Consider the following 24,768-nt stretch of genomic DNA (forward strand, 5'->3'; position numbering starts at 1 on the left):
AAATTCAATGGAATATAAATCAATATGTTGCAATCAATTGTTTAATTGCTACTTAATGATGGTGAGGCAAGCTATGCTGTCTTGTAGGTTCATGTAATTTTAAGCGTTAGCGCTTTTGTTGACCAAACAATATAAAGTTTCTATCTATTCTTGAAGCATGTATATATATACACTCACATATCCCATATCTAATACAGACACATACACACATACACACCCTCTGCGCACATGACTGATGTAGACCATTAAATATTAAAAGTAAATTTCAAACCGTAAACATTTGTTATAAGTTCGCTCAAAGTTAATCGCTTTAAATATGAGTCAACATATGAGGTCGTAAGCTACCATTAGAAAATGTCCGACATTAATGTCAATTGTTATATTTTATGTTCGCTTCGCTGCAGATAAACGACAATATACTTGAATATCTATGCGTTAAGGCATTCAAACCCAAGCATTCAACATGATAAAGTTCACAAAAGTCAAAGCAAAAGCAAAGTTTTTCACACTCAGAAGACATTTCGACGTTTCTCATATTCGGACTAAATTGTTCAATTTTTCCGAACTTGGGAGTAGGGAAAACCTTTCAATATACCTTGAATAGGAAGAATCTGGAAATTTTGCAGAAAAAAAATTAAATTGTAGCCTTTAAAGTACACTTCTATTCTCCTTATCGCTCGCTTGCTATATAATCTCTGACAATGATAACCCCAAAGGGGAGCTGTACAATTTTAATAGGCCCCGCACACACTTCAGAGAAATTTCCTTTAGATCTTCATACGGTTCATCAAACCTCCCTCGATAGAATACTTACGCTATAATTAGCTTTTCACTTGAATTCCTTCAGCAAACTTTCTTGCATGTCTTCCTTTAGTTTTAAACTATTTTCATCGAAAGAAAATTTCTACTCTTCGAAGCATTCAGGCTGAAAACCTCGAAAGAAAAAACATGGATTTGAATTCCGTCAGCCGATTTTCTTTTATACTCACAAACTTGTTATATTCTATTCTTTAAAACTATAACTTTTCTCGAAAAGGTGCCTTCAAATCCACACAATCCATGACTTCATCCCTTATGACTCGAAAGAAAATATATGTTCTTTAATTTTTTAACCGACTTGCCTTTAGTACCTGAATTAGACTCAACACATTGACCTATCAAAGGCTATCAAATACTTTTTCAAACCTATTGATCACATGATCCTGAGACGAATTCCTGCCTTGGTCAGTTATACATTGTCTTGGGATCCAACATATGAATGGACCATCATGAACGAGATAAAGAGATATGTTGATCTCTCAAACCTACGGCTTGCCTAAGTTGGGAGTTGGATTCCTGACGCTTTTGCGGTTTAGTGTTTCACAAAGGTTCCCAAAAACACGAAATCGGCTATCATTGAGGAGCGTATACTTCGTAACCTATACTTTTCATAGGCACGATTTATCTTAGGAGTTCTTCGACAATACCATCGAATAGACCCACAAAAATTGGTATAAAGTACGAATCTGAAAACTCGCGCGAAATTATGAAGAATGAACAGAGCATTTCTTAAAGCTTGTATTTCCCGCAGTAAACGGCAGCCATATCTTTTAGGCGCTCCTTTCATACGATAAATGTCGGGTGCTATGCGTAAAAAACTCAACATAAAAACCGAATTCGTCGAAACTGTTTTAATCCCAATTGTGGGGAACTTTTCTTCTGACTGAAATAATCTCGTTTCGAAAGCCTAGATGTTGCTCATTGTCGACTTAGCAGAAAACTTTGACTATAGGTACATAAACGTCACATTGTGAGCGACGTGTTATACGTACATGTGCGGTTAAGACTTAACCAATAATTATTGCAACCAGAGGCAGGGAATATGTTAAATTTGTCACTTTGTTTGCAAAGCTCACTTAAGTAAATTTCGGTAAACCAAAGGAGAATCTTTTCAATAGATTTCCGGAATAATTAGTTAACTAGATGTTCATAAAAAGTGTTTCTCAAAATTGAAAATAAAATATTTTCCTATTTTTTCTTCATCTTTCTTTTTCTCACCTTTTTTTCTTTATACTCCATAGATCTATCAGTTTAATGTCTGTCTTCATTTTTTTTTTGTCACGCAAAAGAAAAAAGAAATTTTTAAATAAATACATATTCATTACCTCGCCAAATAGAATAAGAAACGAATTTATGAAAATGATTCTTTTATGGTTTGTTTAACAAAGCGTGATACCGCATCAGGTTAAATGTGAAATAGTATGGAAAACTAAATTCTCCAAGAATCGTTCTTTCGTCTATGCGAAACCAAAAAAAAAAAAAAAAAAAAGAGTTTATTATAAATTTCCCTTAAGGTTATATACACATAGTACGCTACGTAAACGTACACATGTGTGTATGCAAAGTGTGGTTTGTCTTGATATTATAGTCGCTTGAGAGCAATTTGTTTAGTTTTAAAAATTTTACACTTGACTGCTTTTAATTTACATATAAACAACATATTCATGCATTTACAAGTATATATCATATATATATAAACGTGCATGTGCATATGCATGTGCCAAGAGATATACATAAACATGAACTATTATTGATTTTATTGCTTAATAGACACATACATATGCGCATAATCTTGTAAATAAACACAGTAACGCTTAGATACCGATGAGTGTATTGAAGTGTGGACAATTAAAGTGCAATTTAATATCGAACAAACACATACACGCACGCTTGCACAAACTTGTGAAACTTGTGAAACTATCACAATTTCAAATTCGACTCAATATTATTATTGTCCGACTTTTAGCTCACCGCTCAGACAGACGAAAAATTAATTGAATTAGAATTTAATGAAATGAATCCATATCAGGCATACGTCGAATTTAGTTTGCCTCGTAATGCAAGCATGAAGATTCATTCACTGCATATTTACCGCATGTCAATTAATAGATATCTACTTTAAGTGTTTGCAAACGATATATTAATGCAAGATTGAGGAAAGATCCATGCATTTGATATATCAATCATAGGTCGTGCAAAACGCCATATATATCGTATACCGGACATCGCATTTTTGGCGATGTCGTGAGGGTTATTGCGCAAAGTGAAGAGAGAAAAAATTATATTTAATTGAACCGGACCGACCCACAAGAGATAGTTTAGATTTGGCTAACTGGGATAGCAAGGTAGTTCCAAGCGCAAGTTTGTCTGCTGTCGCAGAAAGCGATGCTAAAGGATTTATAGTTTAACTTTAAGCTGCACGGGGTTCACAAGACCGCCCGCACCCTATCTCTATATAGAGAAAGTCCTTAAGGATGGAATCTCCTAAAGCGAAAGGCTAAGAGGTAATGGTTGGTCTCAATAGACACTACATTAATTTGGTATTCCAGCTGTAGTCGAGGCGCCTAGCTTATAGAAATTGTCTAATTCTCTCTCTCTCTCTAGGATGCCAGTTCACGACTAAATTGCCCGAATGTCAGCGGGCATCGTAAGGGTAAGTGTATACAGCAGGTACTCACATAACGCCACATGAAGAATCTTACTATGATAGGTGCAAAAATCAATCGAATTTAGAGAATCAAAATTATGGAAATTTTCGAATTGCCTTCTAAAATCAATAATGTAACAATCAGTAATGAAAATTCATCTTTTCTAAAAAGTTTTATTAGGATGAGGGTTCAAAAAAATGATCCCAAGTAACTGAAATATTCTACTTTTATTTAGTAGGCCCAATACTGCCGTCCACAGATTTTTGTCGAGAGGGATTTTTGTAAAATAAAGCATTATATTTATCCCTAGACTAGAGGGATAACATATACATACACCATATATAGCAGAAAATCTGTAAAATTACGGTCGTTAGCTTGAATGTAAGAATACGCGAACAGATCTCAAAAAGGCAGTCGTACGTGCAGACAATCGAGCAACTATGCTGAGTCAATTAAGAACAAATTGCAAATCGATTGGTGTAATAAAATGTAGATCTATCTGAAGGCCTCTTTGGTACGCAATACGTCCGCCGGATACATTACGTGTCTGAGAGAAGTAAAGCAAGCTTGAAAGATGAGTTATTTAATAAATTTTTAGCAATGCCATACGCCCAGTAGAAACCAACCTGATGAATGGCTCAAACATTTATCAGTGCCATCTAAGACTTAAAGATATAAGAGAGAAAGAGATTCACTTAATTACTAAACGCACTGCTGCTCGCTAAGGTGAATACGTAAGTTTAGCCTTGAAGCGGAGAAGTAAGTTATCAATAGTCACCTGAGACTTCCTTAATCAAAAACTTCCTTTCGCAATAGATGCTTTATTTAAATTTACACGATTAACATCAAAATAGTTTAAGGTACCTCGATGCTGATACAAGTAGCGAAGCTTGGAACTTTTATAGTTGAACTTATTATTGAAAAAAAAATTTCTTTTTTCAAAATCATTTACATATATATGCTTGAACTACACCTTCAACTTGACTTTGAATTTTCAGTTTTTGTCTATTTTGACGTTTTTTTTTTATAAGTCTCCGACACAAAACAAAACACGAAAAAACTGAAAGACTCAACAGTAAAGTTTTACTTGAACTTATTTTTTTATTTTTTTTTTATATATAAGCGGAAGTGTAAGACGTTCACTGAATGGAAAAACGCGTGCATGTATTTGCAGTGTGTTGAAAACTTATGCGAAAGAATACACGCACGCACACACGCATTTGCTGGTACTTAATGTAGTGCACAGATAGCAATTACTTGATAGAAATTTAAAGAAATAAATGAAATTTTATCGTACGAGACACACGTACGTAAATAGCTATAAAGTTCTGAAAAAGTTCATTAACCTTAAGCAAAAGAGAATTTTATTAACCAATCACAACCCTGCCGAGTAATTATATCACAAAAATAAAAACATAATTTTTATTATTTACTTTGTGACAAATTATTATTTAACAAGATTTAAAGATCTAATTAGAAGAGAAAAGAAGTGTACAGAAGTGTAAACAGAAAAAAAAAGGAAAAAAAAACAATTAAGAAAATTAGAGAGGCCTTCGGTTACAAGGGATATATTCGCTCGTGTCCGAATCTTTCGTACCCATCTCTGTCATCAAAAAGATTTAATTTTTCATGCTCTACAATACGGAGAGGGCGCGGCTGATTTTTTGGGCGTTGTAGGCGCTTGGTCCTTGAAACATTTAAGTCACTTCCAAATTCCACAAATACTACACAGTTGTGCAAGAAAACAGATGGACAGACGAGCGGACGGGCATGCTTAGCTGTAACTGACCAAAAATTTAGATGATTCATGGCGTTGTCAAAATTTGCTTCTGCGCCTTATACAAGTATCGAAAAAAATGAAATCTTGATATCTTGTAACATTACATAAGCAATGTCTCCATTTTTGTACAGGTACTACAGCATCGCCTACAGAATAGGCGTAAACATTTATCTGCTATAATTTACGAGTGATGGGCAAAAACCAATTATTTATTTCTTTGGGGAAAACAAAGATGTTCTCAGCTTACATGGCACCGTAGGCGCATCCTTCGACCGGCTTGGCTCATTTCAATACCACGCAAGAACTTCCAATGTTTCTGCCAAATTTGAAGTCGACAGCGTTCAAGTAAATGTTTACAACTGACATAATACAGACAGACAGACAGATATGCTTAAGTCAATTCAGAATTTTATGTTGGCCAAGAATATATACATTTTGTGGGGTCTCTGTAGTTTCCTCCCGCATGCTGATGGGTATAAAAATAAACAACCCATCAGATTTCGTATCAGAAACGAAACTTTACCCTCCGAAATGTTGAAAAAAACCTTTAAGCTATTGTGTTCACGGCGAGTGGTCTCGATTGGCATAAATTGTTCAAAGAAGTCAGAGAATGCAATAAAGACGAAAAAAGCCTTGGTCGTCCATGAATGTCGCGTCATGGTTTGGGTGCACGAGAATCACCGATTGACAATTATACACTTTGCTGAGATCATGCAAACATCGTTTGGGCCGATACAAGTAATTTTAAAATGTTATTTGATCCTTAAACACATCTCACTAGAATGAGTTTTGCCGAACTATTTTGGTGCTTGGAAACTTTTTCACCATAAATGCAACTTGTACCATTCTACAACTTGAGCATTCTCCATCCGGCGTCGAATACATTCGTGAGTTTAATAGAAGGCAGATGAAACAAGCGAAACGCCGTCGTTATAAGGATTTATGAAGGATGCGTATACTTTATGGTTCGCTTGTGTTCTCCCCATGGAAACATTTAACATATGTAGCACATACATATCCCCATTGTTGTGGGCAAAAAAATCCTTATAAATATTTTCTTGTGACGATATTAACAACAACAACAACAACAACAATTCAGTCGGTAATGAAACTGCCTTTGCGTACAAAGAACTTTGCCCTGAAGGGAACCTTTTGATTATTTCGCTGTGGGAAAAATTTCGCAACCAGTAGGGATATAATAACATGGAAGCAATGTTTTCAAAAGTGCCCCTAGCTCCCCGTTTTATCCTCTTAGTCATTTAATTGCTGTGATTACAAGCAAAACAAAAAAAGAAGCGAAACCAAAAGAGAACAGTAATGCAACCAAAAATATTTAATCAAAAATTTTACTAATCAAGTACACGTAAAGTGCAGCAACATAATTAAGGCAACAAGACTCACATGTTGCTCAGCAGCTTACGTTAATATACCTTCACCTCAATGAGTACGAAATTAGTTTTCTTACTTAACAGCTTGACGTCGTCTATTCTGTATGTGAGCTAAAATTTCAAGTTTCAATTACATGCATGCTCGTGTATACATATTATGATAAAAATGATATTTTAATACATGTGTAAAACTAGTGACTTAAATACTTTTTGTCATAAGATGTGTTAAAAAGCACTCTGAAGGTCATTAGCTTCTCTTTTTTCCAAATGTTGCATGACATTTACAGCAAATCCTATACACACAAGCAATTACTTATGGTCATGATTTTATGTAAGAATATATCTGCCGGTCATACAAATTAAACAATTACTAAGCAAATTAAATGGTTTTCGTACTTAAGAAAATGTTATACAACGATACTGCCGAGGTCGTCGCAACTACTGAACTTTAACATTTCGAAAATACATGCATTTCTTGAGCAGTATCCTGTATCCTAAACACATCTCACATCAGAAATGACCAGCCCTCCATGTACACGATTTGCAAAAAGTTTATAACCTCGAATATTTGAAGATCCTACTGGGCAGAGTGAATACGATCTAAAGATATTCCCAATTAACATTGAAGATCTATTGCAAAAGCTAAAAAGCCAATACTTTGCTTATTCTTCCGATGGAAGTGATTCTCGCACAAACTGAAAGTTGGCATTGATCTTCAAAAGCAATATCTGGTGAATTTAGAGAACAGGATACTATGTGTAATTGCAGCGATACTCTTGAGAAACCAACCTATAGTATGTTCGACAGTTTTTCTTACAATAGTACATTTTGGTAGAGCCATTTGAGAACTGTACACGCAATTGATCTTACAGATCCAACTATTATGCTTCCTTTAATTTGTTGTAAATCGCAGCCTGCACTTCTGATATCGCATGACGTACGGTTTTCATCTGCCGTCACGATTCAATATAATTTTTCTTCAAAACACAACTAAATCGGAGTATAGGTACCTCTCAAAATTATTAAAGATCACGACATGAAAATCTGATATCAATAATTATTAGAGCCTTGCCCATCCACATCCAAATAGTTTGAAATATATACGCTATATACGAGATGATAAATGACACGATATACGGTACTGTAGACAGTGCAAAAGAACATCAAATGAGGTATGCTTCAGAAAAATATGTAACGAAGTATATATAGGATTTGACATAAAGAATTATGTACGCTACCAATCGGTGTGACATACGGTACGCGCAAACAAATATAATACGGTATAAAAGTTAATGTTTGCTAAATCTTATATGAAAGCATGTACGACACTATAAACGCTAGGGTGTATATGGACTGACGTAAGATAGCATGTACTAAGCGATACACTACGCACGATGTTTGATATGATGCACCATACACTATGCTGTAGGATATGAAATTTTTTAAATTACAAAGGATGCAGTATGCGCTACAACATAGGTTGCGATATTCGACGAGATGCATGATACAATCTTCGACAGGATAGAGATGATACGATGGACGCGCCACAATATGCGATACTATGCACGATACTATGTATGATAAGACGTACGACACGATGTGTAGAACACTACCTTATCAATATATTTAAAGAATATTGCACATAAGCTGCAGAAAAGCTCGAGTCAAGAACATTATGCTAACGATCTACTAATGCTTCGAGAAAAGGAAGAGGAAAGCGTGAAATCACGAGAACTTTCAATTTTCTCCAAAACGACGTTTTGCCAAAACGACTTTCGAGTTGACTTATGACACTGTCATCTCATTGCGGACAGCATTTCGAAGCTCGAGGAATGCTTCGCTTCCCCGTACTAAAAGTAATCCAACTTATTGTCTTACCGCTAAACTTCTTATCTTAAGCCTCATTTTAGCAGACAGTTACCGCTAAACTTCTTATCGATTCTCCTATTAACGATAATCAAAAATGAATCATGTACACCTTTAGTTAAATAATAATTTGTACGGTTTTCGGCTCGAATCTTCGAGCTCCCTTCTGACGAACTTAATATAACGCACTATGGAAGGTATAAACAAAAAAACAAAGAAAAAAACAATTTTATTTATATAATAAATATACCGTATGTTTATTTATGTATATAAACAAATGTAGTGGCAACTGTCAATAACCGATTTAATGTGTTTATTATTGCCAAACATTCGAACGTGTTATTATCTACATATCCATCTGTATGCGAGCACATGTGCAAACAGATGTGCTTGACTTCAAAAAGTTAATAAATTCTTATCTATTTTTTATGTAAAAAAATATATATATACAATAAACACAATGTTGTTTACATGTGCGTATGTGTGCTTCTACTTTAAAGTAAATAAAGCAAATAACAAAAGAGCAAATTAAAATAAATTCATTTTATGTAAATATTATAGAAAAAATTAAAAAATACTTTAAGAAATTAAAAATTTGGCGACAAACAAAAAGCGCTTCCTTGATATGCAGAAATCAATGTTACGAAGTTTTTATTGCGGCCTTTTCCTGACCGTCACAGAGATTGTATTGGCGATAATCACGCATAAAACAAACAACTCGATCTACGTGAAAACTGACAATTCGAATACGATTTGTGTAAAGTTGCTTTCAGAAAAAAACGCCTTCTTTTCCTTTCCTTCAGTCGGTTCATGAACGCGCCCACAACGAGTAAAAGAAAATCCAAGCTTCGCTTAGAGCGGGGAACTTAATCTTAAATCTGGTTCGAATAACAGTTTACTTGGCCAACCAAGTTTTTACTAAAATGTCTCGAATAAATAACGGGATGTATAATTAGCGTTAAGACGATCTGGTATGCCCTATAAGCCCTCGTCAACTTGTATCAAAATTCGTTATAAGATATCCCTTAGTTCATATATCGTAAGTGCTCCATATATATAAAAAGAACTAAGCTCTACTTTACAATTCGTTGTTTGCTACTCTTATACAATATAATTATCATAAATTTTTGAAGATATTACTCGTTCCAATCGAAGTTAACGATACCTTAGAAATATTCGATTCAAGCCAAATATAACTTCTCCTTTGATTTAATTATAACAATGCTTTTTTTTTTTTTGTCTGTTCATTTTAATTTGCAATTTTTTGTTTTTATTCGCAAGATATTGAACAAGTTTGATATACATACAAAACGCATATATATATAGATGTTCTGATCAAAAAAATAATGATAAATTTTAAATTTCTCGGAGCACTTATGTACCTACATTTATAAATAACATATCAATCAGAAATTCGTAATATGAAATGTAGATGTCGTCACTATTGATGAACTTATGTGATTTTCAAATAGTACCAGCCCTGGGACGCCACTTTTATTTTTGTAAACTAATGCTTGGAATGTCATGAAACTTTGATATTTTTCGTCTGCAGGTTGGCGCTATCTAAATATCACAGGGATTCGTCAACAGTCGTTCTACATCTGTATGCCATGTTAGGAAATTATTGAGTGATATGTTTTATTAAAACATATCAAAAAGTAGGTCATAACATCTCCTAAGATTTTGCTTAAATCAAAGACTAGAGAAACTAGTTTTTGGCTATTGACGTCGAGTGCTTAAGTGGATTAAGTCTAACTACAACTTTTTTTGTTTTTCGAAGCGTAATCCATTTTCAAAATAGTCTTCACTTCATTACAGTTCTTCAATGGCTGTGCCGATGGTACTGATGGGAATCAGGCTTCTCTCATGCTTCTTCTGCGCTGTCAAGGCGCTTTTTTCCAAGGAAGGAGATGCAGCACGCATAAAGAAGCTTCAGAGGTGATATCCATTGCATTCCATAGTGTGATAAGAAAGGGCTTTCCCTCTCTAGAATCTACTGATTGATCTTTACGAATGGCTAGCTGTTCCAATTGTTTGCCCATTTCTCACATTCGAATAATGTCTTTCGCCTTATGGCGATTGGTGCGAATAATATGTAATTTTAGACAGATTCGCTTTTCATCTTGTAGGGGAGAAGGAACTTTCTGATATAACCTACAAGCTTTGTTTTTGTATTTGTAAACACTCGTCCTTTATTTTGCGATTTTTATGAGTAATGCCTCATTATAGAAAGAGTCGATTTTCACTTTATGAGGGAGGGAGAACTGTCAGACTTACGTTACATATTTTCTGCGAGCCAATAACAATTTTTCGTACCTTAGTCTTAGTCGTGACCTGCAGATCACGGAAGTTTGACGAAAAATGCCTTGAAAGTGTTTATCAAATCTTTTGCTTACTATAGAAAATAATTTTATGTTTATAAAAAAAATCTTTTTCATATAAAATTAATATTAAATAATAAACTCACTCACCTTAATTCATAAACAACTTTCGTTTAAAATGATGATGGTGTAGACAATTCGTTGTGGCTGTTATTTTTCTCTATTTAAGATATAACTTGTGACACGACTTGGAAGATGACAGTTGAAAACTGAAACTTTTTAGTTTTGGTTGTTTTTCTTGTTATTAGAGATGAATTTTTTTTTTCTTTTTTTTTTTTTTTGTTAAAAATGTATTCTAATGAAAGAAAAAAGTTTTATTATTATTTTTTATATATATATTTTTTTTTTCAACACAATAAAATCAAGTCAAGCAACGTAAAGCGTAAAGAATGCAAAAACAGAAAAAAAACAAAAAAAAAAACGAAAAGAAAATTTAAAAAGGCAAGTAATTTAAACAAAATATATATAAATATTTTTATGAATATAATAATTAGAATTTCTTTTTGATTGTGAATCATTTTCAAGACAGAAAAACGAGAAAAAAGGAAAAACTAAGCAAAGATGTTCTTAATTAAAATTCTTCATAATATTTTTGTTATTAATGTTTTAATTTTATTTTTATAAAATAACTTTTTTTTATTATGATGAATGTTCAAAATTATGTTATGTTATTGTTGTCGGTGCTGCTATTTGCAGTTTTAGTTTTAATTGCAACCGGTTTTCAAACAACAAAACAATAAAACAAATCCGAACAAGTCTGGATAACAAAACAAAAGAGAAGAAACAGCAGCAGATTCTTTTATTTTGATATATTTCAAGTGAATATCACCGTGAGGCTGTTTGCAAATCCATGGAATTTCACTGAACACACACGTATACACATACACACACGCAGGCACACATAGAATATCGTATATACTTAAGCTTAAGTTGGAGGCGAAACCAAACCAAAAAAAAAACAAAAAAAAAAAAGGGAAAAAAACGTTTAGAAGAGACAAAAGCAATCCACACTAATGATTGCTGGAATTGTCATGTGCATCCAAAAGATACATTTCATAAGCACAGCAACAGCAGCAGCAGCAGCCGCAACAGCAACAGCAACAGCAGCGGCAACAGCCGTGACAGCACAGCAGTAATCTGCAAAAGTAACAGCAATAAGGTTTCAGTTGTTTCTACAAACAAGTATCTGTGTTGCGCTTCAGCCGAACGAACCAAAACCCAAAGAGTGTAGCGTTTTTCTCTTCTTCGTTCTTTATTTATTTGTTTGGCTATAATCAAGTAAATGCTGTCTATGCACATACTTACTCAAATAAACGCACGTAAATGCAAACAAACAAAAATACAGACATATATATACACACACACACATACACACACACACACATCACATCACATCGCATCGCATCACATCAGATATATACACATATATGTACATATCTATATATATAAAAAATTTAGATTTTTTTTCTGTTTTTTAATTCTGTTTTCATCTTATATTTATCTTAGGCTTTTATTTCTTTTTTGTGTTTTAATAAACACCAACACCAATAGCAGCAGCAACAGCAGCAGTAGCAGCGGCACCAGCAGTTTTCAAGGCTGTTTGTAAAAGAAAAAAATTTCACACCATAGCACATACGCACATTCGGTTGCACACAACTCTCTTAGATACGGAATTGTTTGTGTTTTTATTTTCATTGCAATTCAGTTAATATCGATAAACAGACTCGCATTAACATTCACAATCAAAACAAAACCAAAAAAAAAAAATTTTCCCAATTCCACACAAAAAAAAGAAAAATACCAAAAAAAATTAATTAAAAAAAAAAACGGTTAAAAAAAAAATTTATACATTTACTCAACTACAGCAAACGTTCAAAAAAAAAAAAAAAAATTAGAAAAAAATTGTAACTAAAAAAAAAAAAAAATTTTTCCCTTACAATTTATTTGTGATTTTGTTTATTTTATTATTTTATTATATATATATATATATATATTTATATATATTTTTCTTCTTTCATCGAAATAACACGCGCGCACAAAAAACTTTATACACCTTCCACGGTCGTTTGCAAAAGCTCAACTGATTTGTTGTCGTCTAGTAGTGGAGTCGACTAACCAAACACTAACTGGTTTTACGGCTTTAATTCGCTTCTGACAGAGTTGACTTTACCACAGTACTACACAACTAAATGTTTAACTTTCGCATTGATTGCATTTAACTATTATAGTTAAGGATGCTTGTCTCTCTTCTCCTAGCCACTGCATCTTTATCTGCTAATTTTTTTTTTTTTTTTTTCACCACATTTCTTACTATTGACAATAACAATGTTGTCAATTCGAAAAATGAGAGAAAAACACGAAAATAGTTGCAATTATTGTTTCTTAAGAAAACGAAAACAATTTAATAAGGGAGACTGATAACTAAAATAGCTATACCCGCTAAGCCATTTTTCTACAGTTCTTTTCAAATCTAAACGATGCACGATTTTGTAATTTTGTATTATATTCCAACTTGCGATTAGTCCTATGCAGTACTCATCGGTCAATTTTATTAAATACCCTTTCATTTCAATCAATTTTCGAACCGGTCTTTAGCTCATTTCCAAAATTCACCTGAACCTGAATTTTCGACAACTTTAAAGCCGACAACTTATTTTTTAGGAAATGTTTACCACAAGACGTACATAAATAAAGAAAGAGATGGACACATACCCTCGCCCCACCCTTGCAAAAATTATTAATGGTCAACAATATATGCAGTTTATAGGAACGCTGAAATTTCCTTCTTGTAAACTTTTAGACAAAATATACATATTCTCCGACCCTTTACGATGGGCGTAAAGACTACGGTCTTCTTGAGACTAATCCTTGAAATCCCCTAGCTCAAACCGTACCATTGTAATTGCTTAATATCCGACTAAATTAGGGCGTGTCAATTGATCGATTAGAACTGTTTTAGTTTTAACCTTCGCAACTTTGCGACGCTGGCCATGAGAATAGGTGACAGACGAGCACAGCAACGAGCACTAACGGACAGACTAACAAAGGAACGAATTCGTGAATATTTCTCACTAATCTAATTTAATCTTTTTATCTTTTAATAAAACTGCAAAGCTTAACGTTGTGATTATTGTTAACAGAGTTCTCTCCACCTCCAACTATGGTGATAAAGATTCAAAAATTTTAAAATATTTTTGTATAACTTTTTATTTTATTTTTATTATAAATGTTTCACCTGTGCATGAATTCATAGAGATAGTCGAGTGAATTGGGGACGCAGAGTAATATCAAGTAGAAATTCATTTTAGTTTTCTATTTTAGTTAGCTAGAATGCATCCTGTAAGGAATAAGCGCAAGGGCATGCTATAAAAAATGGTTAATTTGCGAAGAATTCTGTGCTGCCGTCATTTAACCTTTAAAAACTTGTTTAAAAAATGATTAAATTCGTTTCAATAAACTAATTGCGCTTCCTTAGTTAAGGCCAAGAAAATTACCCCTAATTTCGTGTTCGCAAAGTAGCATTGCTTCTTAAAGTGCTGGCAAAAATTTTTGCTTTTATTTAAGATCGGCAAGGATGTCTTTTAAACATGCGAGTGAAAAACATCTGCTTAAAATATTTCTGGGAATTTTAATTAGCCTACACTGTTTGTGGTACGGGGGTATATTAAATTTACGCGGACGTATGCAACACCTAGAAGAACCTGAAATAAATTCACCTAAGCTTGGCTGTCCGTATGTGCGTTTGTTCATCTCTCTGCCTTGCTTTCTTGTGTTGAACATGAAGGTCGCGAACATATCTAGATAAACGTGATCCAAACCGACTTATTTTGTCCCAAGAACGAACTCTGTTCGGAATACAGTTCGTATGGGAGCACTTTGTCGATTACTTCCTACATAAAATTTTAACTTGAAAAGTCGTTATATGAATAACTGCATTAAGTGAAGTTGTATGGGGTACTTAATGATGGGATATATCCCTCGATAGACAATTAAGCAATAAACGTTTGTTTTTAGTTCTATTCTATTCTATTATTTACCGCATTTCTCGTACTAGTTACGAAGAAAAATTTGTTGAAATTTTTTTATATGCTGTCGTTGCAAAAATTCATTTATTTTATTAAAGTTAATATCGAGAAATATTTGAGGGACTAATTATGAAGAGCGAGCTTATAACGCTCCCTCGACGAGCCCTAATGAATAACATATGAACAGATAGGTATAACGCTAGACGAAGCATCGCAAAGAGAAAAATGCAAAATGTTCATGATGTAGTTGGTATTAAAATCGCTAGATTGTAAACAATGATAGTCAAGTACATGTATGTATGAACACAATGTTCCACAGGTTATTGCGGTGACTTGTACTCTCGCTTATCTATCTCGGAGTATAAGTGCATATGCAACGACAGTAATAGGAATAAGCCAAACGTGGTGAGAGAAATAACGATTTATTTACTCTCTTTACAACGTAGTTTTTTTAATTTTTTTTTCTTTTTTCGTTTGAGATAATTTTACCACGGAAATATGGTGAATACAATGTTCATATTAGTGGAGAGCGGCGCTTGTTCTATTTTTTATTGCCAGCATTTAAGTAAATAAAAATTATATAGCGGCGTTTAAATTTCTTATTAAGTAATCTATTAATGGTTATTCGACAATTGGTTTAATTTCTTTAGTGGCGCTTTTTATCCCTCATATTCGTTTGCTTCGTTCTTCAATACAATTTATTATATTAAAAGGCGAAGAATAAACTTTAATATCCCACATGCGATAATTCTTTTATTCGTACATCATTAACCATATGCTCTTTCCGACTCTCCAAAGTAATGGCGAAACTCGTCAGCCTACTAAAGAAGACATGTTTCAAAGACGTAAAGCATTGTATAAAGAATTCAATAAAATAATGATTTGATAACGAAGGTGTATAAAAGTTTGACAAAGTTTTAGCGGAGTTTAAAACTCTTGGTAAGAAGGAACTAATCCCGTGATCGATGTTTTAATTGTGAAACCAAAGAGCTTGTAAAGCACAGTAATCGAATCGTTATGCGCAGTGTGATGAAGAGTAAATCAGTTGTTATTGTAAATCTGACTAAAAGTAACCACCGATATTAATATGAACAACTACAGGATACATTCATGCTTCTAGAGCGATGTATATGGCGAGAGCAGCTTTACGTAAAGCCTTAAGACAATCTGCACATCGTTCGATATAATGTGCAATGATGAAAGCTCTCAAGGACAATGAAAGTAAATGAATCAATGTGCTCAAGGTCGCTACAAAAATGCTCCACTCTGCAAAGTTTTGACGATTAAGTCTGAAGCAACCTCATTTTCTGCAACATCTTTTCCTTTTTTCATTGGTTATTACCGATGATCCCGAGCATTTTTACATTCTTTTGGGGATGGATATAAACAGAAGGCTTAATTCTTATTTTATGTCAAAAATGCTCCTTCTTAGGCCAGGAAATGCACCATTTTTTGGAAAGCTTGTACAAAAATAAAACTACTAATCCATCAATCGACAAATGCACACACATTTTTATTAGCTTGGGAAAATTCTATTACACTCATTTCAGTTTTTGTAAGGTATGTATGGATAGATTAGCCTGAGATGCCTTAAATAAAATTTGCTAACATGCAGTTGGTTTTTCTGTCAGCGTGGAAACTTCCAATCCATATTTCGATCACTTCCACACCTCCTATCATGATGACATTTAACGCATATGTTTAGTTGCAAAAACTGTTCAATATCAGTTTTACGGTATACAGCTATCCCTCGTTTAAAACTTCATTTGTCAAACACGGTACAAAATTTACAAATATTCTGACTCTTTTTCTGTCTGCACATACTGTACACAAAGTGGCGCATTATTCCTTGCCGAACAATCCTCCTTACATGGGTATGAAGCAAGAGGACTTGGACAATGGAATTGAGCGTAAAAAGCTAACTGAGAAGATGCTCAGAGAAATTGACAGAATAAGATAGATTTTTGGAAAATAAGCAAAAAATAAAGTAAAAATTATAGGAAAAAGACTTTTTTTTTAAAAAGCAATTTTCTAAAGGATGGAGGAAAATCACTTTTACGTGAAGGAAATCAAATTTTTCACACACTTTCAGAAAATGATTCTAAATCTAATCTATTTCTGTCCAGGTGTGCGTTGGTCTATCTCATTTTTTTTTTTTTTTCTTCAATCTACAGAGATATTTTGATGAAAGCGGAGACACACATCGCCCACATGCTTTGGGTCAACAATACCTTGTTTTGAATAACTATTATATGAATAACTGTAGCCTGGTATAGCGTATTTATTGATGAGTCGTGTTAAACTGTAGCGTTTTCAAACTAAATTTATAAAATCTATAAAAAAATTTTTTTTATATAATTTATTTATTATAATGCAGTGATAAAATTAATAAGACGGAGTGCCTTTCTTAGTTTCTTGTAACGGTAGGTCTAACTCTTTCACTCCGAAATTTGCTTTTTAATAGAAAATTTCTTCATTTTTTTTATTTTTCTCATTGCAAATAATTCTTCTTAGATAGATGGTCCAGTTATGTGCTCGTTGCTTTCTATTGATATTCTAATGGTTTCGTAGAACGCTCTAAAATATTGACATTAATAGTTTCGTATACTTTTCGCTGGTGGGTTGCTAAACAGATAAATAGAAATTTTGAGTTCAGGAGCAGTGGGCGAACCTCTTTTTTATTTAATATGTTTTCATATTTCTTTTGTTAATTACATCAACATTTAGTTTACTTCATAATCATAAATTTTAATTCGATTTCATATCAATAAAATTCATCTTGTATTTGATCATCTCTTGCTTATTTGTTTTTAAAGAGCAGTCATTTTCCTCTTTAGGGAGAAACATGGATCCTTAGTCAAATTGTGTATGTTTTCGCAGACAAGACAAACACAAAAATTCAAAAACTCACAAAATCAATTTCTGTGGGTGTTTTCTTATGGTCATATAATAAATTAAAAAGAAATATGTAAAAAAGAGTAAATAAATAAATAAATAAATATTGTTTATTCTGCGTCCGTTTGTTACAACTTGTTTCCTTGTTTTAGCAGCTCAAGTGTTTGCCAAAGTTTACCGTGTTCTGTTGTTGTATATTTTTATTTTTTTCGTTTCTTTCTTTTAGCTTTTTTGCACGCGTATTTCTCTCTTGCATCTCTCTTAGCAGAAAAGCAAACCGGTGTTTGCAACCAGTTGTCTGCGTCTGCTGGAAATCCTCGTATCTTTATTACATGCATTCGTAATTCTAGTTAATAGCTCGTACTATGATTTAACCCTTTATTAACCGCAATAGCTTACATCTAAAATTTATCAAACAACATAAACAGCCAGCTTGGTCGCATTATTTCCATACAATGTAGAGGCGTCCGGCCGTTCTTCTATAGATCTGTTTATGGCAAACACACCCCCTGTTAGAATGCTTTCAATTAAAATGTTTTCATTTCAATTTCAGTAAAAAGTCCTTGAATGCAGGTTAGTATGAGTGGAATGTGCCAAATCGATCAAAGGATACACCCGCAAAACAAAAATATTGGATGTATGTATAGATATATATATACGTATATATATCCAATGTATATATATAGAAAGATGTAACTACACAACGATAAACACTTCCTCACACATATAGCATGGATGAGCCTGTAATACCAATACAAAAGTAGAAAATATCGGGCATGCCCATCCATTATTATAAAATAGCAAATAGCGGATAGAAGGATAGACGGACAGACAAGCTCAGATGGATTCAGTAAGCGATTCCGAACCGATTGGTATTAACAAAGATTAGTCCTTCTCAAGTCCTATTGGGTTTTGCTTACATCCACACGCACATAACATAACTTGGCTCCACAAATGACATAGGGTACTATAAAATTTTGATATTCTATAATTTTCGATAAAGGTGGCCGATCTTTCTCTTTTCCTTTGTACTCTTGTGAGTAATAAGCAAGAAAACCTAATTTTTTTCCTTTAAGGAATCTAACGTATCTTTTGCGTTATTTGGTTGAAGATCACATTATCGGTTGACAAGTAAACTGTGAGTGCTTCTAAATTCCCATATATTTAATGAATTTTACCTATCAAACGACGATGTGTCTTCTAGGTTATATAAACAATTTGACGAGATCAACTTAGCTGCAACATCCGTAGTTGTTGATGGGTGAAGAAAGAGAAATAATGAATTATTGTTAGGAATTAAGAAGTTATGACCCGTAGAACCGGCTGTTCCTTGGTATCATGGTTTTGAATTTTGCTTAGAAGATCAAATATAAACTTAAATTTGCTATCATCCGGGTAAGTTTAACAAATGAGAAAATTATAGTCGGGTAAGTTCGACCGCTGGATACCCTATACCACTACACCTTCAGAGAATGATTCTGAATTCACCTTCTGAAGCTCCTCCGACTGTTTCGTACATCCACGCAAACTTAATATGGTCTGTGCCACAAGTGGTGTAGGTTATGAATATAACTTAAATCAATTGTTTTGCTCCATAGAAAATTAATTTACTTTTTTAAAACCCTCACTATAGACATACCTTATATCGAACCTACTTTTAAAAATATTTCCTTTAGACCTGCAATATATTTTTTTCTTGTTTCGCATGACCAGTCATGCAGGGCAAGTCGCCTATAGGTATGTGATCGAGTGGCCATAGCTTGATGGACGCATGCCTCGGTATCGGTAAGTGCTATTTGTGCCTTAAACGGCTGAATTATAAGCAGGTATAGTTCAACGCCAGTGAGATTTAAACCCGTGAACACAGTCTCGCTGGTCACGACTCTCACCTACTCGACTATGTAACAGTCCATAAACTTAAGGTGAGTTCTTTTCTGTTGATATACATTTCTTAACTAATTTCTCTGAATAAAGAATTTCCGAAAGGGTTAATACTTCACCAATTCAGCTGTTGTATTACCAGACTATTAACTGCTTTGGCTTTTTTTTTTCTCTTCTTTTTCTTTATTGTTGTTTTCTTATTCCATTTGGTTTATTATAAACCATCATCATCGGTTTCAAGCCAGACCTGTTGAGGGCACTTGTGTCTAATTTTAGAAAAACTTAAAACGAAATAGATAATATGCACATCACTACGCATGCGCGCGCACTTAACCACATTGAACTTACTGCTAAAAAAAGATTATGTAATTATGTATCTCGCATCGTCCAATCCGATAATTACTATTTTAGCATTTAAAATTTTTATCAGTAAATAAATATTTTTCAATAACAAAATAAAGACGAACTCTGATTGAAGCAAGAAGATCGGAAGTTTAGAAATCCTTCTTAACAAATGCGTTGGCTCTCAAATACTGCATACGAATTTAGTCCCAACCTAAGGTGACTTAAAAACCCTCTCTATGAAAGTGTGAAGCAACCGCCTACGCTATACCTTATCATGCATATTTAAAATAGCTTCAACCCCTTTATGAGTTTGGAGCAGCTTTTCGCTCAATGCTCGTTGAATTTCTTTAGCTTTAAAATTCCTCAAATACCGCGTGTGCTCTACCTTTGCAAACTTAAAATTGGGTATCCTCGACCACGTAAGATCGCTATATGTTAATTCGACAAATGTTTTCTTTACTCTTAAATATGTTCAAAATCAGCATTGGTGACATCAAGGCAATGATTTAATACTTTCTCGCAAATATTTCACGGCTTGTTGGCTAAAAATTACGCATTTTATAGACTATTAAATTTTTTTTTTTTTTTTGATGTTCAAGTGGATGCTCGAAGCTTCTTAATTGATTCGTAGGAACTGTGAAATGAATGCTGAATAAAGCTAAAAGCTATGTTACCAATAGAAACCTCATCATGGAGCAAGTATATTAAATTTGCCCTACATGGCTTCCACGGTCACATATAAGTTGGAAAGTCGTACAACTGGCCGTACTTATGATAACTTTAAACTTTACAAAAAAAATTTAAAACAATAGGGAGGACAAGCATGAAAGCTAAACTCGCCTTCAGCAATTAAGTCTAACATGGTCGGTCCTCTGCTACGTTGACTTGTCTACGATGTTTCGAAACAATCTAGCCCAATCTATTTTCAGGTTAGTCTAATATAGGGTATTTTTTGATTGCTCTTGACTGCCTTTACGCCATATACGTGGGCTTAGTTTAATTTGATTAATTTAATCGGCTTTCAGAGTGGATTAGCTTAGCATTATTTTAAGGCCGCTGACCGTAAATGAAAGATCTATTTTACAGACATAATTACAAGCAAAAGTTATGGGTAAGCTTGAAGAAAAAGACTAAAGCATTCTTCTTATAGATTTAATAAATGCAATCAGTTAATGCACTTAGGTTAATAAAATCAAGATTAGATGATGGGGTTATTTGAAACCATATGGGACCTTGAAATATATCAATAAATTTGCTCGCGCTATGCAATTGCAGTAATGTAAAAATAATTGCTTCCACACACGTACGCCGGTATGAATGCATATGACCGACTATGAAACGAAAAACTAATCTCTTTTACTTATTTATTTATTTGGTTTTTTTTTTTATTATTTTTCTTTTATTTTTAGTGTGTTTCTTTTTTCTCTCTAAATTACAAAACAACCATTACCGTTATTTTCAATAAGAGACCGCAATTTGCGGCTACAGAAAACAATCCACCTCCAACCGAAAGAAACACTGATGCATCTACAAATAAAACAAAGAACATAAAAAAAGGCCATGAACGCTTGAAAGTACAATAAAAATTTATGATGATAACTTCTTTTCAACGGAATAAGCATACATACATATGAATGTACATATATAGTTAACCATAAATGCGAACCATATGTATGCACTTCGAAGGTAACTGTTCAAACTAATCAAATATTCAACCATTTTCGTTGCCTTTACTCCTTACGCATCGCGTTGCATATGCGTTCGTTCAGGCGAGAGCGCGCCTCTATTAACCCAATAGTTCCGTGAACAAATGTCCGAAACAGTCGTAAAATATGGGTGTGAGTTAGCAAGCAATCAATTTTCCCTACGAATACATAACTTGCATATGAATGCATTTCGATAAATTTTATTTCTGCAGACAGTTCATCATTCAAATACAGGTATCACTCTACAGGACTAAACGTTATTCTGCTCACTATATACAAAAGAAAATATAAATAAAATAGACGTTCAAGTATGCTACATATACAAATGGTGAATATGTGAACTATTTTGGCAGGAAATTTGCTAAACGTACCCTTAACTTTAAAGTTTACAATGAAAACATAATTGAAATGCAAAATTCCTACGCGTTATGATAAGACAATCAAAGATTTTTGAAAAGATGCTGAGGTCCATTTAATACAAAAATAGTATCAGCAAGAACTATTTCTCCAATTTCCTCGAATGCAAATGTGTCCTTACCTAGAAAGGAAAAGTAGCTTAAAAATGAAATATTAATACAAAAGGAAATCCCGGAAATACGTCTCGTCCCATCTGATAGAATTGGTATAAGAACGGATCGAAACCAGGCTTCGTTAGGAGTAACAATTCTTAAGCAAAGTAAATAAATAAAATGTCTTACAAACCCAGATCTTGATAATCGAAATAAAGTCTTGTCATATAAAGGCTTAGCGGTTTCCTATTTTATGAAAACGTTTTCATATAAGGTGGGAAAAATTAGTAATCGTGAACCGCAGTACGTTTTCCAGAAGCCAATTTTGATAACAAAAGCAAGGACCTGTCTTATAAAATCATCATCGTCATATAAGCGCATTGTAAGAACGTTTACATCAGAGGGGCATCAAATAATACGGTCGAATCAGATTTGAAGTTCCAACATTGATTTAGTACATGACAACACTACTTTTCACCGATCTGTAGCGAGAAATATTAAAAATCGCACATTTTTTCCATATAATGACTTTTTCAGACAGACAAACTTTGGACAGGCAAAGAGACGAATGAGCAGACGGGCAAACAATCGATTGGTTTGAAAACGATGTGTCTCTGTCAAGTCTCTTTGCGTGTTGCATACGACCATTCAAATTTAATATACCCTCATCATAAGTGACACAAGCAATAAATTGTGTCTTGTATGGCAAGTTTTCATTTTTTCTATCCATCGCCGAAGGATGAGGGGTATATTTACCTTGTTAAAGCGTTTATAACACTCAGTAGGAAGCTTTAGAGACTGCACAAAGTATGTATATTCTTGGTTAGCCTCAGGTTCGGATTTAAGCATGTCCGTCCGTCCCTCCGCCCGTTTGTATAATGTCTTTTGTAAATATTTTTCTGAACTAAAAATTCTGTAGAAACAGTAGAAATTCTTGCAAGTACTTTGGCCAAATCGAAGGATACGCTTACAATATTACATGAACAGACAAAGCCTCTGCTTTTCAAAAGTAATTAAAAATTTACTTTTTTCTAATTAGCTATAACCAACACTGTATGGAAAGTAGAACAAGCGTTGCTGTACCACCTGCACTAATATGGAAAACTGTGTTCACGCCTGCCCAATATCATAGTATATCAGAATTTTAATACTTTTCTAACGCGCAGAAGCAAGCTTCAACAACATCATGAAGTACATAAATTCAGAATGCACCTAAGCAGATCTGTCTGTCCGTGAGCCCAACTGTGCAGTATGGGTGGTAAACATTCTCGCCTTCACAAAAATTAGGATATCACCTGCAATAATCTGAAAGAACTTCAAATCACCCAATTCCTACGACACCGACGGCCCTATGCAACAAAAACTGAGAACACCTTTGTTTTCCAAGCTTTTTGCTCGCTACTCGTAAACTGCAGAAGATACATGATATAGTTTTCCAACTTTTATTCTAAAAATAGAAAAAATCGGCCACGCCCATTTAATATTATAGAGTATGAAAATTAAATATTTTTTCCTTTGTTTTAGTCTTTTTTACAGTACAGCTGATAAGATTCGGTCACGACCGAATACAATTTTCTTACTTATTTTTCCTTTTCTTCGATTCAAAAGAAAAAATGCTTAATTTTTTTTTTGTTTAGTAAATTTAAGTTTGGCGCGAGCGGAAAAATGGCAATTCACTATTAAAGACTTTCTAATAAACGAAACTATTTGGATGCTATACACCTTGAGCCGAAATATACGTCGAAATAATTAAAAATAAAAACTTTCACGGAAAATCAATTTCTCTTCGAATTGGTGATAAAACACGCTTTTATAAAATCCAAGTTAAACGCGTTGTTAATTATCGCCAATAGCAGGGAAATATATTTTCGCCGAATGCTTGGAAACGAGTAGCCTTGCAATATTTTATTAACCCTCTCTAAAAACACTAAAGTATTTACACAGAGAATTCTTTTGAATTTCACTTTATGACCTGTGTACAGAGAAGGACCCATAAAAATTACTCAGTACAACAGAAAAAAATATGTTTATTTAACTTCGTAAATATGCATTTATACATATATATTATATACATACCTACCGATTTGAACACTTTACGAAATGCATTAAATCGTTAAAAATTAATTACTTAGGTAGCTGTTCATAAAATGCCAAACGTAAGAGCAACCTGTGTTTGATTTTTACGCTTTTCACTAAAGAATAACTTTGTGGAATAGATAGATAGCAGCATGTTTTCTTCAATCTTGTTATTGTCTGCACCACAAAAATTTATTTAAAGAATTTGCAAATCCATAAAAATCGTTCGAAATATTTTATTTAACCGATTACACATATGCAAACAAGCTTGTCTTAAATAAATCACTCGAGCCTTAAGCTTAAATACATTGAATGTAAATATGATTTAAGCGAGGCGACCACTGTAAAAACTTTAAAAAAATCTTAATTTCTGTGGATCGAAGAAAGGGCAACAGCACAATAGTGTTGTGAGGAACAAAAGTTATTTTTGAAAACTATTAAAAATTGTC

At 33.5% G+C, this 24,768-nt stretch overlaps 1 protein-coding gene across 2 annotated transcripts in view; it reads right to left on the minus strand.

The window, feature by feature from the left end:
- Window positions 1–11,160, minus strand: part of LOC119635716 — a 203,530-nt gene extending 192,370 nt beyond the window's left edge. For both annotated transcript variants that reach the window (XM_038030689.1, XM_038030688.1), the window contains exon 1: window positions 10,973–11,160. The gene's annotated coding sequence lies outside the window, so the exon portion shown is untranslated. The remainder of the gene's footprint in view (window positions 1–10,972) is intronic.
- Window positions 11,161–24,768: the final 13,608 nt, after the last annotated feature.

This window comes from Glossina fuscipes, unplaced genomic scaffold, assembly GCF_014805625.2.
Source record: "Glossina fuscipes isolate IAEA_lab_2018 unplaced genomic scaffold, Yale_Gfus_2 27, whole genome shotgun sequence".
In the NCBI taxonomy this organism is placed as follows: Eukaryota; Metazoa; Arthropoda; class Insecta; order Diptera; family Glossinidae; genus Glossina; species Glossina fuscipes.